At 45.1% G+C, this 20,211-nt stretch overlaps 1 protein-coding gene across 1 annotated transcript in view; it reads left to right on the top strand.

Moving 5' to 3' along the window:
• The window catches only part of PWWP2B (PWWP domain containing 2B), a 76,434-nt gene that overhangs the window by 26,140 nt on the left and 30,083 nt on the right, over nucleotides 1-20,211 (top strand). The window lies entirely within an intron of this gene.

Raw genomic sequence — 20,211 nt, forward strand, 5'->3', positions numbered from 1 at the left:
CCAGTCGATCGGATTCATTGAGCATTGACTGTATGTAGAGCACCGTACTAAACTGTTGAGGGAGTACAGTATAACAACAAACGGATACATTCCCTGCCCACAATGAGCTGACAGTCTAGAGGGGGAGACGGACATTAATGGAAATGAGTAAATGACTGATTTGGTCATAAGGGCTGTGAAGCTGGGAGGGGAGATGATTGAAGGGAGCCAGTCAGGGCGATGCAGAAGAGAGTGGGAGAAGAGGAAAGGAGGGCTTAGTCAAGGAAGGCCTCTTAGAGGAGAGGTGCTTCAATAAAGCCTTGAGGGGGAGAGAGTAGTTGTCTGTCGGTTATGAAGAGGGAGAGCGTTACAGGCCAAAAGCAGAATGCGGGCAAGAGGCCAGTGGTGAGATAGATGAGATGGAGGCACAGCAAGAAGGTTGGCATTAGAGGAACAGAGTGTGCGGGCTGGATTAGAGTAGGAGAGTAGCGAGGTGAAGTAGGAGGGGGCAAGGTGATGGACTGCTTTAAAGCCAATGGTAAGTAGTTTCTGTTTGATGCAGAGGTGGATGGGCAACCACTGGAAGTTCTTGAGGATTGATGAAATGTTTCCTGAACATTTTTGTAGAAAAATGGTCTGGGCAGCAGAGTGAAGTGTGGACTGGAGTGGGGAGAGACAGGAGGCAGGGAGGTCAGCGAGGAGGCTGATACAGTAATCAAGGTGGGATAGGTTAAGTCCTTGTATTAATGTGGAAGCAGTTTGGATGGAGAGGGAAGGGCAAATTTTAGCAATGTTGTGAAGTTTGATCTGACAGGATTTGATCACAGATTGAATATGTGGGTTGAATGGGAGAGATGAGTTGAGAATAATGCCTAGGCTTGTGAGGCAGGAAGGAAGGTGGTGCTGTCTAAATTCATTCAGTCAATCATGTTTATTGAGCACTTACTGTGTGCAGAGCACTGTACTAAGCGCTTGGGAAGTACAAGTTAGCAACATTTAGAGACAGTCCCTACCCAACAATGGGCTCACAGTCTAGAAAGGAAAGTCAGTGATGGGAAAATCAGGGGAAGGACAGGTTTTGGGTGGGAAGATAAGGAGTTCCTTTTTGGATATTTTAAGTTTGAGCTGGTGGCGGGATATCCAAGTAGAGATGTGTTGGACGAGAGGAAATAAGAGGCTGCAGAGAGGGAGAGAAGTCAGGGCTGGAATCCTAGATTTGGGAATCATCCACATAGAGGTGGCATTTGAAGCCATGGAAGCAAATGAGTTGTCCAAAGGAATGGGTGTAGATGGAGAATAGAAGGGGACCCTCAACTGAACCTGAACTGTGGGACCCCCACAGTTAGGGGGTGAGAGGCAGAGGAGGAGCCCACGAAAGAGACTTAGAAATAGGAGGAGAACCAGGAGAGGGACAGTATCAGTGAAGCTGAGGTTGGATAATATTTCCAGGAGAAGGGGATGGTCCACAGTGTCGAAGGTAGCTGAGAGTTCGAGGAGGATTAGGATGGAGTAGAGGCCATTGGATTTGGTAAGAATCCAACTCTCCTCCTCTGCCATCTTGCATCTCTTCCAGCCTCCACAACATCGATGTCCCACCAGCACTTCAGGTTCAGTGTGTCCAAAACCGGCTTCCTCACCTTCCGTCCCAAACCCTCACTTCCGCCTAACTTTCCCGTCACTGTTCACAGCACAAGTGTCCTCCCCGTTTCTCAAGCGCACAAGCTCGATATTATCTTTGACTCATCCCTGTCTTTCAGTTGCCACAGTCAGTCTGTCACATCACGTCTGGAATCTGCCCCTTCCTCTTCCTCCAGTCATCGGGCTGGACCAAATCCTGGTCATATCCCATCTCGAGCACCGTGTTAGCCTCCTCGCCAGCCTCCCTGCCTCCAGCCTTTCCAGTCCGTACTCCTCTCTGCTGCCCGAATGCCTTTTCTGAAACATTGTTTTGAGTGCACCTCTACTGCTGAGAAATCTCCAATGAGCCTGCACCTCTCCACATCGCGCAGAACTCCCGACTATACCCTCGTTTTGGGTAGGGAACATGTCTGCTAATTCTACTGTACTCTCCCAAGCGCTTTGTATAGTGCTCCGCACATAGTAAACTCTCGATAAATACTGTTGATCCATTGACTTTCGAATCCCCATTTTACAGATGAGGAGACTGAGGTGTGGAGAAGTGAAGCAACTTACCCATGGTCACCCAGGGGTGTGGTAGAGCCGGGATTAGAGCCCAGGTCCTAGGACTCCCAGGCCTGGGCTTTTTCCTCTAGGCCACACTGCTTCACTGAGGCACGGGTACTGACCCCTGTATCACTTGGAGTCACTGGACTACTACAAATTCTGACTTAGCACTTGGTCACCTCCCTCTTCCGTACTACACCCTCCCACTCCACTAGGTTGTAGAGTTCTTTTTGGGCAGGGATTTTGTCTAACTCTGTTGTATTATACTCTCCCAAGCTCATACTACAGTGCTCTGCACACAGTAAGCACTCAGTAAATACCATTGATTTTTTTTGTTTTTTAATGGTATTTGATGTTTTCTATGTGCCAGGCACTGTACTAAGTGCTGGGATAGATACTCGATCATCAGATCGGATACTCCCTCTGTCCCACATCAATCAATCAATGACTTTTGAGTGCTTACTGTGTGTAGAGCACTGTACTAAGCACTTTGGAGAGTACAATACAGCAGAGTTGGTAATAATAATAATAATAATGATGGCATTTATTAAGTGCTAACTATGTGGAAAGCACTGTTCTAAGCACTGGGGAGGTTACAAGGTGATCAGGTTGTCCCACAGAGGGCTCACAGTCTTCATCCCCATTTTACAGATGAGGTACTAAAGCATGGAGAAGTTAAGTGACTTGCCCAAAGTCACACAGCTGACAAGTGGTGGAGCTGGGATTTGAACCCATGACCTCTGACTCCAAAGCCCGTGCTGTTTCCACTGAGCCACGCTGGTAGACACATTCCCTGCCCAGGCGACTTTCCAGTCAAGACCCGGCCTCCTGTCTCTCCCCACCTCAGTCCATACTTCAATCTGCTGCCCCACCATTTTTCTAAAAAAAAGTTCAGTCTACATCTCACTCCAGGAGAGTAGTCAACCATCCACCTCTACATCAAACAGAAACTCCTCACCACTGGCTTTAAAGAAAGCACGCAATCGCCTTGCCCCTTCATCCTACCTTATCTCACTGATCTGCAGCCCAGCCCACACACTTTCCTCCTCTAACACCAATCTACTCACTGTACCTTGACCATATCTATCTCACCACGGACCCCTTGCCCCCATAGAGAAGCAGCTTGGCTCAGTGAAAAGAGCATGGGCTTTGGAGTCAGAGGTCATGGGTTCAAATGCCGGCTCTGCCAATTGTCAGCTGTGTGACTTTGGGCAAGTCACTTCACTTCTCTGTGCCTCAGTGACCTCATCTGTAAAATGGGGATTAAGACTGTGAGCTCCCCGTGGGACAACCTGATCACCTTGTAACCTCCCCAGTGCTTAAAACAGTGCTTTGCACATAGTAAGCACTTAATAAATGCCATCATTTTTACTATTATTATTATCCACCTTCTATCCTGGAACTCCCTCCCCCTTCATATCTGACAGACCACCAATCTTCCCACCTTCAAAGCCTTATTAAAAGCACATCTCCTCCAATAAGCCTTCCCTGACTAAGCCCTCAATTCCCCTACCCCCTCTCCTTACTGAAGCAGCGTGACTTAGTGGGAAGGGCATGGGCTTGGGAGTCAGAGGACATGGGTTCTAACCCAGGCTCCGCCACTTGTCTGCTGTGTGACCTTGGGCAAGTCACTTAACTTACCTGGGCCTCAGTTACTTTATCTGTAAAATGGGGATTAGGACTGTGGGCCCCACGTGGGACAACCTGATTACCTTGTATCTACCGTATGTGGGTTGAATGAGAGGAGTCACAGATAGCGCCAAGGTTACGGGCTTGTGAGACAAAGAAAGATGGTGAGGGGGAGACTGGGGATCCAGTCTCCATTTAAAAGATAAAGAAAATGAGCCACAGAGAATAATAATGATGGTATTTGTTAAGCACTTACTATGTGCCAAGCACTGGGGTAAATACAAGGTAATCAAGTTATGCCATGTGGGGCTCACAGTCTTAATCCCCATTTTTACAGATGAGGTAATTGAGGTACGGAGAAATTGTGACTTTCCCAAAGTCACACAACTGACAAGTGGCGGAGTCGGGATTAGAACCCACGTCCTCTGACTCCTAAACCTGGGCTCTTTCCACTAAGCCACGCTGTTGTGACTTGCCCAAGGCCACCCAGCAGGCAATTGGTGCTGGGATTAGTCTTCTAGACTGTGAGCCCACTGTTGGGTAGGGACCATCTCTATATGTTGCCAACTTGTACTTCCCAAGTGCTTAGTACAGTGCTCTGCACACAGTAAGCGCTCAGTAAATATGATTGATTGATTAGAACCCAGGTTGTCCTCTGAGCAGGCTGGTTTTGAATTAGGGTCTCCTTCCTCACCATAGAACACCTACTGCCTCAAGACATTTTAACTCATTGTGAGCATGGAATTTGTCTATGTATCGTTATATTGTACTCTCCCAAGCGCTTAGTACAGTGCTGTGCACACAGTAAGTGCTCAATAAATATGATCGAATGAATTTCCTTGGGTGTTTGATGTAATCCAGGTGTTTAATTAGACTGAGCTCCATGTGGGACAGGGACAGTGCCTGACCTCATCTTGTATCAACCCCAGTGCTTTTTATAGTGCTTGACGTATAGTAAGTGCTTAACAAATGCCACAGTCACTCTGAACCAAACTCTGTGTTACAACCCTGGGGTCGCTAACATAATCAGATACAGAAGGGAGGGAGGAGCAGGAGGACAGGCATGAAATCCCCATTTTATAGATGAGGAACCTGAGGTAAGGAGAAATTAAGCAATTTTCCTGAGTTCACACAACAGACAAATGGCAGAGCAGGGTTTGAACCCAAGACTTCTGCTTCCCAGGGCCACTCTCCAGCAGAAAGATTATGATCATGTCCTGTAACTTCTGCACATTAGATTCTTTGGGATATTTTAATTTGAATTGCGTTCTGAAACCCTCCGTTTCTCATTTCATAGGATATCCTCTAAAACCCACTTTAATTAAAATTTCATTCTCCCCATTGGCAGAAAAATAAAAGGTCTTCCCATTGTAGATTGGCATGTACAAATGCTGTAATTATTTTGTGACCTCCCCAAAACTCATGCCCCTAATTTCCTGCATGTGTTGCAATAAGATCTACAGTAAGATCCCATATTTCTGCTGTCACCGGAATTCCTAAATAGTGGTGGAGTAAGAGGGGTGGTTCATTTTCCTTTTCCCCAAATTTACATCCTTTCAGATCAAGCAGGGTTTGCTTTTATAGGTTGGGGTAGAGGATGTGGTTATTTTTAGTGGGGTGGGAGGGGGGAATATTCTCTCTGTATGGAATTGGTATCCATTGGGGAGGGAAGAGGAATTTGTGGACAATGTAATAGAAGTATCAGATCATTTTTAGACTGTCTCGGGCAGAGTATGAATAACTTGAATGAGCCTGCCAAAGACACATGAGCCAAAGGTGGTTTGTGAGTTGTGGAATTTGTGTGTGGTCCTTCACTGGTGTCATGAAACCTGATGATTGAAGAAAGTCTCAAAATTATGTAGGAAGTGTTGAATCAATCAATGTAAGAATGTAAGAATCAACGTATGGAAGAATTGATCAATCGATTAATAGTATTGATTGAGTGTTTCCTATGTGCAGAGCAACTAGAGAGTTCAATACCATAATAACAATAATAATGATGGCATTTGTTAAGCACTTACTATGGGCCAGGCACTGTACTAAGTGTTGGAGTGAATTCAAGCAAATGGGGTTGGACACAGTCCCTGTCCCATGTGGGGCTCCCACCCTTCATCCCCATTTTACAGATGAGGGGACTGAGGCCAGAGAAGTGAAGTGACTTGCCCAAGGTCACACAGCAGACATGTGGTGGAGCTGGAATTAGAACCCATGACCTCTTACTCCCAGGCCCATGCTCAATTCACTACGCCACGCTGCTTCTCCAGCGTGGTAGAAGCTAGTGATAGAAAAACCAGCCAGACAGAAAAAGTACATTAGATTTTACCATTTACACAAACTAGAAACTTCTTGTGTGTGGCGTCTCTCTTTTTAAATTCTTTTTTGGGAAGAAATTTTAAGTGGGAACTCTCTAAGCAGGGCTCTTACTCTTGCCAAGACTAAGGGAAATTTTGAATTTGACCTGGCATTTTGTAAAAAAATAAAATAAAAATAAAAAAATAAAACTGCAGCAGTCCTCGGTGCTACTAATGTATCTGATGATAAACTGAAGTTTTGTAATAAAGTGCCCTGAAGGATGAGGTATAATTAAGAAATAGGGAAACACCTGGGGTGTGGATTTGGGCCTTTCAAAACCTTCCTAAAATCACATTTCCTCTCTGATCAAGTCCTGTATTTCCCCTGTTCATTCATTCAATCGTATTTATTGAGTGCTTACTCTGTACAGAGCACTGTACTAAGCGCTTGGAAAGTACAAGTTGGCAACATATAGAGACGGTCCCTACCCAACTGTGGGCTCACAGTCTAGAAGGGGGAGACAGAGAACAAAACATATTAACAAAATAAATAGAATAAATATGTACAAATAAAATAGAGTAATAAATACGCACAAACATATATACATATATACAGGTGCTGTGGGGAGGGGAAGGAGGTAAGGCTGGGGGGATGGGGATGGGGAGGAGGGGGAGAGGAAGGAGGGGGCTCAGTCTGGGAAGGCCTCCTGGAGGAGGTGAGCTCTCAGAAGGGCTTTGAAGGGAGGAAGAGAGCTAGCTTGGTGGATGTATTCTATTTATTTTATTTTGTTAATATGTTCTGTGTTGTTCTCTGTCTCCCCCTTCTAGACTGTGAGCCCACTATTGGGTAGGGACCGTCTCTATATGTTGCCAACTTGTACTTCCCAAGTGCTTAGTACAGTGCCCTGCACACAGTAAGCGCTCAATAATATGATTGAATGAATGAATGAGTGCGGAGGGAGGGCATCCCAGGCCAGGGGGATGACGTGGGCCAGGGATCGACGGCAGGGCAGGCCAGGGATCGACGGCAGGGCAGGCAGGCGAGAACGAGGCACAGTGAGGAGATTAGCGGCAGAGGAGCAGAGGGTGTGGACTGGGCTGGAGAAGGAGAGAAGGGAGGTGAGGTAGGAGGGGGTGAGGTGATGGAGAGCCTTGAAGCAGAGGGTGAGCTTAAAGCACCATAAAAATTATGGTGCTTGTTAAGTACTTACAATGTGCCAGGCACTGTTCTAAGCACTGAAGTAGATACATGTTAATAGGTTGGATACAGTCCCTGTCCCACATGGGGCTCACTGCCTTAATCCCCGTTTACAGATGAGGTAATTGAGGCACAGAAAAGTGAAATGACTTGCTCAAGGCCACATAGCAGTCTTGTGGTGGAGCCAGGCTAAACGCCCTCCCCCTCTACATCCTCTAAGTCATCCCCTTAGTTGTGTACCTCTCAAGCAGGTGGAGAAGCAGTGTAGTCTAGTAGATAGTGCACAAGCCTGGGAGTCAGAAGGACCTGGGTTCTAATCCTACCTCTGCCATTTTTCTCTTGTGTGACCTTGGATGAGGGGATGATTGAAGTAGGGGATGAGGTTCCATGGTTTAATAAGTTGACACTTCACTTATAAACTAGGTATGGGACTGCTTTTCTCTGGAATCTTTATGGTCATGGCTTCGAATTCTGGCTCCGCCACTTGTCAGCTGTATGACCTTGGGCAAACCACTTCACTGCTCTGTGCCTCAGTTACCTCATCTGTAAAATGGGGATGAGGACTGTGAGCCCCATGTGGGACAACCTAATCACCTTGTATTCCCCCAAGCGCCAAGAACAGTGCTTGGCACGTAGTAAGCGCTTAACAAATACCATTTTTTTTCACCCTTAAGTTATGCCCTGCAACACTTATGTCCATATCTGTAATTTACATTAATGTCTGTCTCCCCCTCTAGACTGTAAGCTTGTAGTTGGCAGGGACTGTGTCTTTGTTGTTACTGTACTCTCCCAAGTGCTTAGTTCAGGGCTCTGCAATCAATCATATTTATTGAGCGTTTACTGTGTGCATAGTATTATACTAAGCACTTGGGAGAGTAAACTGCAGTAGAGTTGGTAGGCATGGTTTCTGCCCTCTTTAGAAGGTTACAATCTAGAGGGGGAGACAGTCTGGCCTGAGCCATTCACCAAGCACTAAACCTGTTGAAAATAAAAGTTTGGAAGAATAAATGGATAAATAAGTAAATGAGTCAGCGGTATTGCCCAGTGGAAAGAGCATGAGAACAGGAGTCAAGAAACCTGGATTCTAGTCCCAACTCTGTCCGTGGCTTGGGCAAATCACTTCTCTGTGACCCAGTTTCTTCTTCTGTGAAATGGGCTGAGGTAAGACCTTTTGGGGAACAGAGTGTGAGCAATTTAATAATCTTGTGCCTATCTCAGCACTTAGTACTTAGACCTTTAAAAAAAACCCAAAGTGAATTGAGAGCATTCATTAAGCATGAAGGTGTGGAAGTGTGGTAGAAAAAAAGCCCTCCATTCTGATTTCCCCTGACTTTTTCCGTTCTAATTTTGTCCCAGTCATTCATTCATTCAGTCGAATTTATTTAGTGCTTACTGTGTGCAGAGCACTGTACTAAGCACTTGGGAAGTAGAAGTCAGCAACATATAGAGACGGTCCCTACCCAACAACAGGCGCACAGTCTAGAAGGGGGAGACAGATAACAAAACAAAACATGTAGACAGGTGTCAAAATCATCAGAACAAATAATGCACATCATTAACACAATAAATAGAGTAGTAAATATGTACAAGTAAAAGAAATAGAGTAATAAATCTGTACAAATATATACAAGTGCTGTGGGTAAGGGAAGGAGGTAGGGCAGGGTGGATGGGGAGGAGGAGAGTAAAAGGGGGGCTCAGTCTGGGAAGGCCTCCTGGAGGAGGTGAGCTCTCAGCAGGGCTCACTTAGTAAGACCTTTAAAAAAAAACCAAAATAAATCGAGAGCATTCATTAAGCGTGAAGGTGTAGAAGTGTGGTAGAAAAAAAGCCCTCCATTCTGATTTCCCCTGACTTTCTCCATTCTAATTTTGTCCCAGTCTCAAGAGGTAATTTCTCTCCCCCTGTTTCTCTGATGTTGGGCAGGGCTGAGCCCACCCATTTTCACAAGAAGACTTTGTGGTTGAGAAAAAAAAGCGTTAGTTTCGAATCAGAGCTTCAGAAGCCGAGTTTTTGTGGTAGATTAATCTGGCTTGGTGACCTACGCTTTCTCAGTCCTCTTGAAGTACTTGGTGATGAATGTTCAGTGAAGTGTACCATAGGGGCGGTTAAAAAACACATTCTAAACTGGAAAATCAACTTATAAGAATTTTAAGAAACCTCTAATAAGAATATTTAATTTGAGCCTCACCATTAATCTCTCTACCTTATTTGGGGTCGCTTTGGATTCCCTGAACAGGATCTTGTGGTGACTTTGAAAAAAGAAACAAGCGCATTAAAGGAAAATTTCTTTCTCTCTCTCCCCCATCTCTTCTTCTCTTCTCCCTCTTTTTCTTCTCCCTTGTTTCTGTCTTTCTTCCCTGTCTTTCTAGCCTATCTCCATCTTTTTCTTCCCCTCTCTCTCACCTCTCTGTCTTCTCTGTCCTCCTCCCTGCCTATCTTTCTACTTTCTCTCCTTCCTCTACTTCTCTTTCTGTCTCTCTCTTCCCCCTTTCCTCACTCTTCTCCCTCACATTTAATCACATTTCTGGTTGCCCATCCACCTGCACATCAGACAGGAACTCCTCACCATTGGCTTTAAGGCACTCTATCAGCTAACCCCCTCCTACCTCACCTCCCTGATTTCCTTACTAAAGCCCAGCCTGCACACTTCATTCTCCTGGAGAAGCAGCGTGGCTCAATGGAAAAGAGCATGGCTTTGGAGTCAGAGGTCATGGGTTCAAATCCTGCCTCCACCAATTGTCAGCTATGTGACTTTGGGCAAGTCACTTCACTTCTCTGTGCTTCAGTTACCTCATCTGTAAAATGGGGATTAAGACTGTGAGCCCCCCCCCCCACCCCGTGGGACAATCTGATCACCTTGTAACCTCCCCAGCACTTAGAACAGTTAATAAATGCCATCGTTATTATTATTATTATTACCTGATCACTGTGTAACCTCCCCAGTGCTTAGAACAGTGCTTGGCACATAGTAAGCGCTTAAGAAATGCCATCATTATTATTATTATTATTATTATTTCAGCCGACTCACTATACCTCCATCTTGTTTATCTCAGCACCAACTCCTTGCCCACATTCTCCCTTTGTAACTCCCTCCCCATTCATATCCGACAGACCACCGCTCTCCCTACCTTCAAAGTCCAGCAAAAATCCCAGATCCTTCAAGAGACCTTCCCTGACTAAGCCCTCCTTTCCTCTCCTCCTTCTCCCTTCTGTGTCACCTCTGCACTTTAGCTCTGTACCCTGTAAACACTTGATATTCATGCCAATCTTATCCTCCATAACCTTCTGTACCCATCTGTAATGTATTTCTACTAATGTCTGTCTCTGCCTTTAGATTGTAAACTCACTGTGGACAGGAAACTGTCTACCAACTCTGTTGTCCTCTCCCAAATGCTTAGTACAGTGCGCTGCACACCATAAGCACTCAGTAAATGCCATTGATTGAGGTGTGAACTTGCTGTCACACCTCATGCTCCTCATGCCATGGGAGTTTTTTGTTGTTGTTTTTTAGGTTTTATTTTTTGCTGCATAAATCCACCGACCTTATGGGTACTTTTGAATAGAAGTTGGACCAACAGCTCTTCAGAAAAAGCCAAGCAAATCAGAAGGCCAATTACTGGGGAAGGGAGTTAGGGAGAGGAGAGTAAGGGGGACAATTGAACCTTTTTTTTTTGTTCTATCCAAAATAATCTTGCTGCACCTTTATATGCTGAGTTCTTTGTTCAGGACTGCTATTTGAGGCCCTTGAAGAAATGCCTCCTTGGTGAATTATTAAGTTTTGTCATTCATTGGCAGGATGAGTTGACCTAGTGCTCTTCACTTCCCCGAAAAGGGCTGGGAGATGGTGTGGGAGGAAGGGGGTCAAGAGAATTGGGTTTTTCATTTTAAGTACTTGATCCTGTTTTTTTAAAAAAGGAAGTTTTAGGCAGGTTTCATGGCTTAAAGGCCACTTTGATCTTACTCATTGTGAACCTGGAGTTGGAATGAAGATAGTATCTGATATGCTAACTGTGCCAGCTTCATCCTCTGACTCTCAACCCCCAATCAATCAATGGTATTTAGCAAGTGCTTTCTGTGTGCAGGGCACTGCACTAAGCACTTGGGAGAGTACAAGAGAGTTGGTTGACAAGATCCCTGCCCTCAGAGAGCCTACGATCATAAGAAACAGTGAAGTTTGGTGAAAATGCACAGCACTGGACTTCATGAAACCAGGGTTAATAATAATAATAATAATGGCATTTATTAAGCGCTTACTATGTGCAAATCACTGTTCTAAACACTGGGGAGGTTACAAGGTGATCAGGTTGTCCCACGGGGGGCTCACAGTCTTAATCCCCATTTTACAGATGAGGTGACTGAGGCCCAGAGGAGTTAAGTGACTTGCCCAAAGTCACACAGTTGAAAATTGGCGGAGCTGGGATTTGAACCCCTGACCTCTGACTCCAAAGCCCGTGGTCTTTCCACTGAGCCATGCTGCTTCCCCGAGGGTTCAAATCAATCAATCAATCAATCAGTCATCAATCAGTGGTATATATTGAGCACTTACTGTGTGCAGAGCACTGTATTGAGAACTTGGGAGTGTCCAGTAGAGTTGGTCTACACGATCCCAACCCTCAGAGACCTTTCAGTCTAGCGGGTCATGGTGACAAAGAAGAAAGAAGCAGTATGGCTTAGTGGATAGAGCTCGGGCCTGGGAGTCAGGAGGTCATGGGTTCTAATCCTTGTTCTGCCACTTGTTTGCTCTGTGACCTTGAGCAAGTCACTTCACTTTTCTGTTACTAAAAGTGAAGTGCAAAATGGGGATTGAGACTGTGAACCCCAGGAGGGGCGAGGTGATGGAGAGCATTGAAGGCGAGAGTGAGGAGTTTTTGCTTGATTCGTAGGTTAACAGGCAGCCACTGGAGATTTTTGAGGAGGGGAGTAACATGCCCAGAACGTTTCTGCACAAAGATAATCCGGTGAATGAAGTATAGACTGAAGTGGGGAGAGACAGGAGGATGGGAGATCCTATTTGTTCTGACAATTTTGACACCTGTCTACATGTTTTGTCTTCTTGTCTGTCTCCCCATTCTAGACTGTGAGCCCATTGTTGGATAGGGACCATCTATATATGTTGCCAACGTGTACTTCCCAAATGCTTAATACAGTGCTCTGCACACAGTAAGCACTCAATAAATATGATTGATTGAATGAATGAATGAATGAATGAATGAGGGACAGGGACTGTGTCCAACTCAGTTTGCTTGTATCTACCCCAAGGCTTAGGACAGTGCCTGGCACACAGTAAGCCCTTAACAAATGCCACTATTATTAGTATTAGTTTTATTTTTAGAGAGCAAACAGTTGGGGAAATGAGGGGTTAAGCTGTTAAACATTCATTCATTCATTCATTCAATCGTATTTCTTGAGCACTTACTGTGTGCAGAGCACTGTACTAAGCACTTGGGAAGTACAAGTCGGGAACATACAGAGATGGTCCCTACCCAACAACGGGCTCACAGTCTAAAAGGTGGAGACAGACAACAAAACAAAACATCTAGACTGTAAGCTTGTTGAGGTCAGAGAATGTGTCTGCCCACTCTGTTATCTTGTCTAGTGTATTCTCCCAACCGCTTAATGTAGTGCTCAGCACATAGTAGGCACTCAATAAATATGGTTGAATGATTGATAATTATAATCAATCAATCAATCAATCAATCGTATTTATTGAACGCTTACTATGTGCAGAGCACTGTACTAAGCACTTGGGAAGTACAAATTGGCAACACATAGAGACAGTCCCTACCCAACAGTGGGCTTGCAGTCTAAAAGGGGGAGACAGAGAACAAAACCAAACATACTAACAAAATAAAATGAATAGAATAGATATGTACAAGTAAAATAAATAAATAAATAAATAGGGTAATAAATATGTACAAACATATATACATATATACAGGTGCTGTGGGGAAGGGAAGGAGGTAAGATGGGGGGATGGAGAGGGGGACGAGGGGGGAGAGGAAGGAAGGGGCTCAGTCTGGGAAGGCCTCCTGGAGGAGGTGAGCTCTCAGCAGGGCCTTGAAGGGAGGAAGAGAGCTAGCTTGGCGGAGGGGCAGAGGGAGGGCATTCCAGGCCCGGGGGATGACGTGGGCCGGGGGTCGACGGCGGGACAGGCGAGAACGAGGCACAGTGAGGAGATTAGCGGTGGAGGAGCGGAGGGTGCGGGGTGGGCTGTAGAAGGAGAGAAGGGAGGTGAGGTAGGAGAGGGCGAGGTGATGGAGAGCCTTGAAGCCCAGGGAGAGGAGTTTCTGCCTGATGCGCAGATTGATTGGTAGCCACTGGAGATTTTTGAGGAGGGGAGTAATATGCCCAGAGCGTTTCTGGACAAAGATAATCCAGGCAGCAGCATGAAGTATGGATTGAAGTGGGGAGAGACACGAGGATGGGAGATCAGAGAGAAGGCTGATGCAGTAGTCCAGACGGGATAGGATGAGAGCTTGAACGAGCAGGGTAGCGGTATGGATGGAGAGGAAAGGGCAGATCTTGGCAATGTTGCGGAGCTGAGACCGGCAGGTTTTGGTGACGGCTTGGATGTGGGGGGTGAATGAGAGAGCGGAGTCGAGGATGACACCAAGGTTGCGGGCTTGTGAGACGGGAAGGATGGTAGTGCCGTCAACAGAGATGGGAAAGTCAGGGAGAGGGCAAGGTTTGGGAGGGAAGACAAGGAGTTCAGGCTTCGACATGTTGAGTTTTAGGTGGCGGGCAGACATCCAGATGGAGATGTCCTGAAGGCAGGAGGAGATACGAGCCTGGAGAGAGGGGGAGAGAGCAGGGGCAGAGATGTAGATCTGGGTGTCATCAGCGTAGAGATGATAGTTGAAGCCGTAATAATAATAATAATATTATTGTTATAATAATAATATAATAATACATTATATTATATTATTATTATATTATATTTTATATTATAATATATAATATAATAATAATATAATAATAATAATGATGGCATTTGTTAAGCGCTTACTATGTGCAAAGCACTGTTCTAAGCGCTGGGTTGGATACAAAGCTTATCAGGTTGTCCCACGTGGGGCTCACAGTCTTCATCCCCATTTTACAGATGAGGTAATTGAGGCATAGAGAAGTTAAGTGACTTGCCTAAAGTCACACAGCTGACAAGCGGCAGAGCCGGGATTAGAACCCACGACCTCTGACTCCCAAGCCTGGGCTCTTTCCACTGAGCCACGCTGCTTCTCTAGATTGATAGTTGGTAGATTGATCTACCAACTCTGCTATATTGTATTCACTCATTCATTCATTCAGTTGTATGTATTGAACGCTGTACTGTACTGTCCTAAGTGCTTGGGAAAGTACAGTACAACAATAAGCAGTGAGAGCTCACCTCCTCCAAGAGGCCTTCCCAGACTGAGCCCCTTCCTTCCTCTCCCCCTCGTCCTCCTCTCCATCCCCCCATCTTACCTCCTTCCCTTCCCCACAGCACCTGTATATATGTATATTTGCTTGTAAATATTTATTACTTTATTTATTTATTTATTTTACTTGTACATATCTATTCTATTTATTTTATTTTGTTAGTATGTTTGGTTTTGTTCTCTGTCTCCCCCTTTTAGACTGTGAGCCCACTGTTGGGTAGGGACTGTCTCTATATGTTGCCAATTTGTACTTCCCAAGCGCTTAGTACAGTGCTCTGCACGTAGTAAGCACTCAATAAATACGATTGATTGATTGACAATTCCTGCCCATAGTGAGCTCACAGTCTAGAGGGGGAGAGACAAACATCAATACAAATTAAACAGACACTGATACAAATAAATAGAATGACAGATATATACATAAGTGGTCTGGGGCTGGGAGGGGGAAGGGCAAAGGGAGCTAGTCAGGGAGATGCAGAAGGGAGGGGAGATGAAGAAAAGTGGGGCTTAGTCTGGGAAGGCCTCTTGGAGGAGATGGGCCTTCATTCATTCATTCAGTTGTATTTATTGAGCTCTTACTATATGTAGAGCACTGCAGCGTGGCTCAGTGGAAGGAGCATGGGCTTTGGAGTCAGAGATCATGGGTTCAAATTCCAGCTCTGCCAATTGTCAGCTGTGTGACTTCTCTGTGCCTCAGTTACCTCCTCTGTAAAATGGGGATTAAGACTGTGAGCCCCACGTGAGACAACCTCATCACTTGTAACCTCCCCAGCACTTAGAACAGTGCTTTGCACATAGTAAGTGCTTAATAAATGTCATTATTATTATTATTACTAAGCACTTGGAAAGTACAAATCATCAGCAGAGACTTTTCCTGCCCACAGTGGGCTCACAGTCTAGAAGCAGGGAGACAGGCATCAAAACAAGTAAACAGGCATCAATAACATCCATATAAATAAATAGAATAATATATATACATCATTAATATAAATAAATAGAATTTGAAGAGGGGGGAGAGTCATTGTCTTTGGATTTGAGGAGGGAGGGTGATCCAGGACAGAGGTAGGATGTGGGCCAGGGGTCAGGGAGAGAGAGGCAAGATGGAGGCCCAGTGAGAAGGTTAGTGGCAACAGAGAAGCTGAGCGTGCGGACTGGGATGTTGGAGAGAAGGAAGGCGAGGTAAGAGGGGGCAAGGTGATAGACTGCTTTGAAGCCAATAGTGAGGAGTTTTTGTTTCATATTGAGGTGGATGGGCAACCACTGGAGAGTTTGCTCTGCACATAGTAAGCACTCAATATTAGAATAGTGCTTAGCACATAGGAAGCGCTTAACAAATACCATCGTTATTATTATTATTAATAAATACAATTGATTAAGCAGGAAAGGCTTCTTGGAGGAGATGAAACTCTAGTAGGACTCTGAATATGGGGAGAATTGTGGTCAGTAAGACAGGTAGGTCAGCGAGGAGGCTGATTCAGTAGTCCAAGCAGGATATAAGTGGTTGGATCAGCGTGGCTAGAGTAGCTTGGATGGAGAGGCCCATTTGCACAGGACTGGAAGTCCGAAGACTTGGGTTCCAATGCCCTCTCTGCCACTTGCCTGCTGTGTGAACTTGGGCACTACATTTAACTTCTCTATGCTTCAGTTCCTACATCTATGAATACCAGTTCTCCCTCTCCCTTATATTGTGAACCCCATGTGGGTTAGGAACTGGGTCTGAACTGATTGTTTTGTACCTACCCCGGTGCGTAGCACAGTGCTCAAGTGCTTAATACAGTGCTCTGCACACAGTAAGCGCTCAATAAATACGATTGATGCTTGGCACCTAGAGAAGCAACATGGCTTAGTGGACAGAGTCCGGGCTTCGGAGTCAGAGAGCGTGGGTTCTAATCCCGCCTCTGCCACTTGTCAGCTGTGTGACTTTGGGCAAGTCGCTTCATCATCATCATCAATGGTATTTATTGAGCGCTTACTATGTGCAGAGCACTGTACTAAGCGCTTGGGAAGTACAAATTGGCAACATATAGAGACAGTCCCTACCCAACAGTGGGTCCCTACCCAACAGTGGGCTTCACTTCTCTGTGCCTCAGTTACCTCATCTGTAAACTGGGGATTATGACTGTGAGCCCCACGTGGGACAACCTAATTACCTTGTATCTACCCCAGTGATTAGAACAATGCTTGGCACATAGTAAGCGCTTAAGAAATACCATCATTATTATTACTATTGTTCCCTGGTATCTCCTCAAAGATGCTATGGGAGGGGGTTATTTCCCCCCTTCTCCTGTCTCCCAGCGTGCTCCCCACCCCCAAATGTTCTACCAAATTCGTTGTTAGCCTTTTGAGGTGTTGATGAGGCGGTGCTTTCTGCATCCTACTGAATTGCAGAGCTTCTTCAGTTGCAAACCAGATATTCCAGATTGGCCTTTTTCACAAAAGGCAGATATTTCCATGAACTTCCTTCCTCTCCCCTCCCCTCCTGTCCTGCTGTGTGGAGTTACAGGGTCAGGAGATGCCCTTAGACCTATTTCTAGTTGTCTTTGTTCTGGTTAATTGACAATAATAATAACTTTGTGTGTGTGTCATGAAGCAGTCTAAATGCTGGGGTAGATAGGGGATAGTCATTCATTCATTCATTCAATCGTATTTATTGAGCACTTACTGTACTAAGTGCTTGGAAAGTACAAGACAACATATAGAGATGGTCCCTACCCAACAATGGGCTCACGGTCTATAAGGGACTAATCAGGTCAGACACAGTCCTTGCTGCGTATGGGGCTCAAAGTTTAAACTGGAGCAGAGCAGGAATTGATTCCCCATTTTGCAGAGGAGGAAACTGAGGCCTAGAAGAGTGAATTGACTTGTCCAAGGTTACACAAGCCCCCCTTTTCCTCTGCTCCTCCTCCGCTCCCCATCGCCCCAACTCACTCCTTCTGCTCTCCCCGGCCCCCGTGCCCCATAGTACTTGTGTATATATGTGCATATTTATTATTCTATTTATTTTATTAATGATATGTATATATGTATAATTCTGTTAATTTATATTGATGCTATTGAGGTCTGTTTGCTTGTTTTGTTTTATTATCTGTCTCCCCCCCTTCTAGATTGTGAGCCTGTTGTTGGGCAGGAATTGGCTCTATTTGTTGTTGAATTGCACTGTCTAAGCACTTAGTACAATGCTCTGCACACACACAGTAAGCGCTCAGTAAATATGATTGAATGAATGAACTGGTGAAGCCAGAATTAGAACCCAGGTCCTCTGATTTCAAGGTTTGTTCTCTTTCCACTTGTCCAAGGCGCTGCGTGCTGTACAGTTAGTTCTGCCAGAATGTCTAGTTTCACCACCCATTTTAACTGCAGCAGTGGAAGTAGTGTTTATTAATAATAATAATAATAAGAATAAGAATAATTGTGGTATATGTTAAGCGCTTCCTATGTGCTGGGCACTATATTAAGCGTTGGGGTGGATACAAGCAAATAAGATGGGACACGGTTCCTGTCTCAAATGGGACTCACAGTTTCAATCCCCATTTTACAGATGAGGTAACTGAGGCCCAGAGAAGTGAAGTGACTTGCCCAGGGTCAGACAGCAGATAAGTGGCGGAGCTGGGATAATAATAATAATAATCATCATCATCATCATTATCATCATCATCGTACTTGTTAAGCGCTTGCTATGTGCCAAGCACAGTTCTAAGCCCTGGGGTAGATACAAGGTAATCAGGTTGTCCCACGTGGGGCTCACAGTCTTAATCCCCATTTTACAGATGAGATAACTGAGGCCCAGAAAAGTTGTGACTTGCCCAAATAATAATAATAATAATAATGTTGGTATTTGTTAAGCACTTATTATGTGCCAAGCACTGTTCTAAGCACTGGGGTAGATTCAAGGTAATCAGGTTTTCCCACGTGGGGCTCACAGTCTTCATCCCCATTTTACAGATGAGGGAACTGAGGCCCAGAGAAGTTAAGTGATTTGCCCAAAGTCACACAGCTGACAAGTGGCGGAGCTGGTATTTGAACCCATGACCTCTGACTCCCAAGCCTTTGCTCTTTCCACTGAGCCACACTGCTTCTCAAAGCACACGGCAGACAAGAGGCAGAGCCAGGATTAGAACCCTGGTCCTTCTGACTCCCAGGCCCGGCCCCTAGGCCACGGTGCTTCTCGGTGGAGAAGATTGAGGCGAATATGAACATCTCCAAGTCTGTGGGCATAACGATTCCTTTCTTTCCATGGAAAGGGGAGGTTTTCTGCTATAGACGTTGTTGCATTTGAATTCTGGGCTGTGTTTTTCTATAAGGACAGAGAGGTGGGTTTATATTTAATGACACCTGCAAAGGTCTTGTCTTGGACCAAGTAGGACTTGGGATCTTTAAATTTTATCTCGAACTAATAGGCGTGCTCACTGTCGTCAGCATTAAATTATCTTTCAGGTGACAAAATCGGCTCAAAAGCAGGGCTGAGAATTTGTAGTTTTCAATCATGTTTTCTCTGTTCCTTGCTAGTAGGGCAGATACATCTAATTACAGCCAGGAAATGTTGCCTCTGCCCAAGTGCTTAGTGCAGAGTGAGCGTTCAATCAATGCAGTCAATTGATTGCACTGCAGTTACAATACATTGTAATCGCAGTTACATTACAGTTGTAATCAATCAATTGTATTAAGCATTTACTACATACAGAACACAATACTAACCTCTTGGGAAAGCACAAAACAACAGAATTAGCAGATACGATCCCTGCCCGTGGCGGGTTTATAATCTACTGGGGAGAGGCAGAACCTTAATATAACTAATTATATGATAATGATCACGTTATTATGATATCATAGTACCATATGGTCATATGACATGTAATTACAGAAAGATGCTCATAATGCCATCATTATTATCCTCCTTGTGGCCTGAGTTTGTTCCATGTCCCAAGTGTTGCTTTTCTTTCTTGTCTTTTTTTTAATGGTATTTGTTAAGCGCTTACTATGTGCCAAGCACTGTTTTAAGCACTGGGGTAGATACAAGTCAGTCAGGTGGGACACAGTCCCTGTCCCACATGGGGTTACCAGTCCAACTAGGAGGGAGAACAGGGATTGACTCCCCATTTTACAAGTGAGGAAGCAGAGGCCCAGAAAAGTGATTTGCCCAGCGTAACACAGCAGGCATTTGGCAAAGCCAGGATTAGAATCCAGGTCCTCTGACTCCCAGGCCTGGGCTCTTTCCACTAGGCCTCACTCCTCCAACAACTTTCCATTTCAAACGTTTTGAAATTCCTTCTCAAAGTTTAGGGATGTTGACTTCTATCTGGGAGAAAGAATCTAACACCCGGTGAGCAATCGTTTTCATAATAAAGGGAGAAAGGACTTCTCAGAGGGAGGATTCTTCTGCATCCCGCACCTGATCGGAGTCTTCTTGTCAAAATGGTTGTGAATGTGGGTGGAAGAGGGGCAGGGGGATATAATAATAATAATTACTAACAGTTATGGTATTCGTTAAGCCCTTACTATGTGCCAGGCACTGTTCTAAGC

This window comes from Tachyglossus aculeatus, chromosome 3 (genome assembly GCF_015852505.1).
Source record: "Tachyglossus aculeatus isolate mTacAcu1 chromosome 3, mTacAcu1.pri, whole genome shotgun sequence".
Classification (NCBI taxonomy): Eukaryota; Metazoa; Chordata; class Mammalia; order Monotremata; family Tachyglossidae; genus Tachyglossus; species Tachyglossus aculeatus.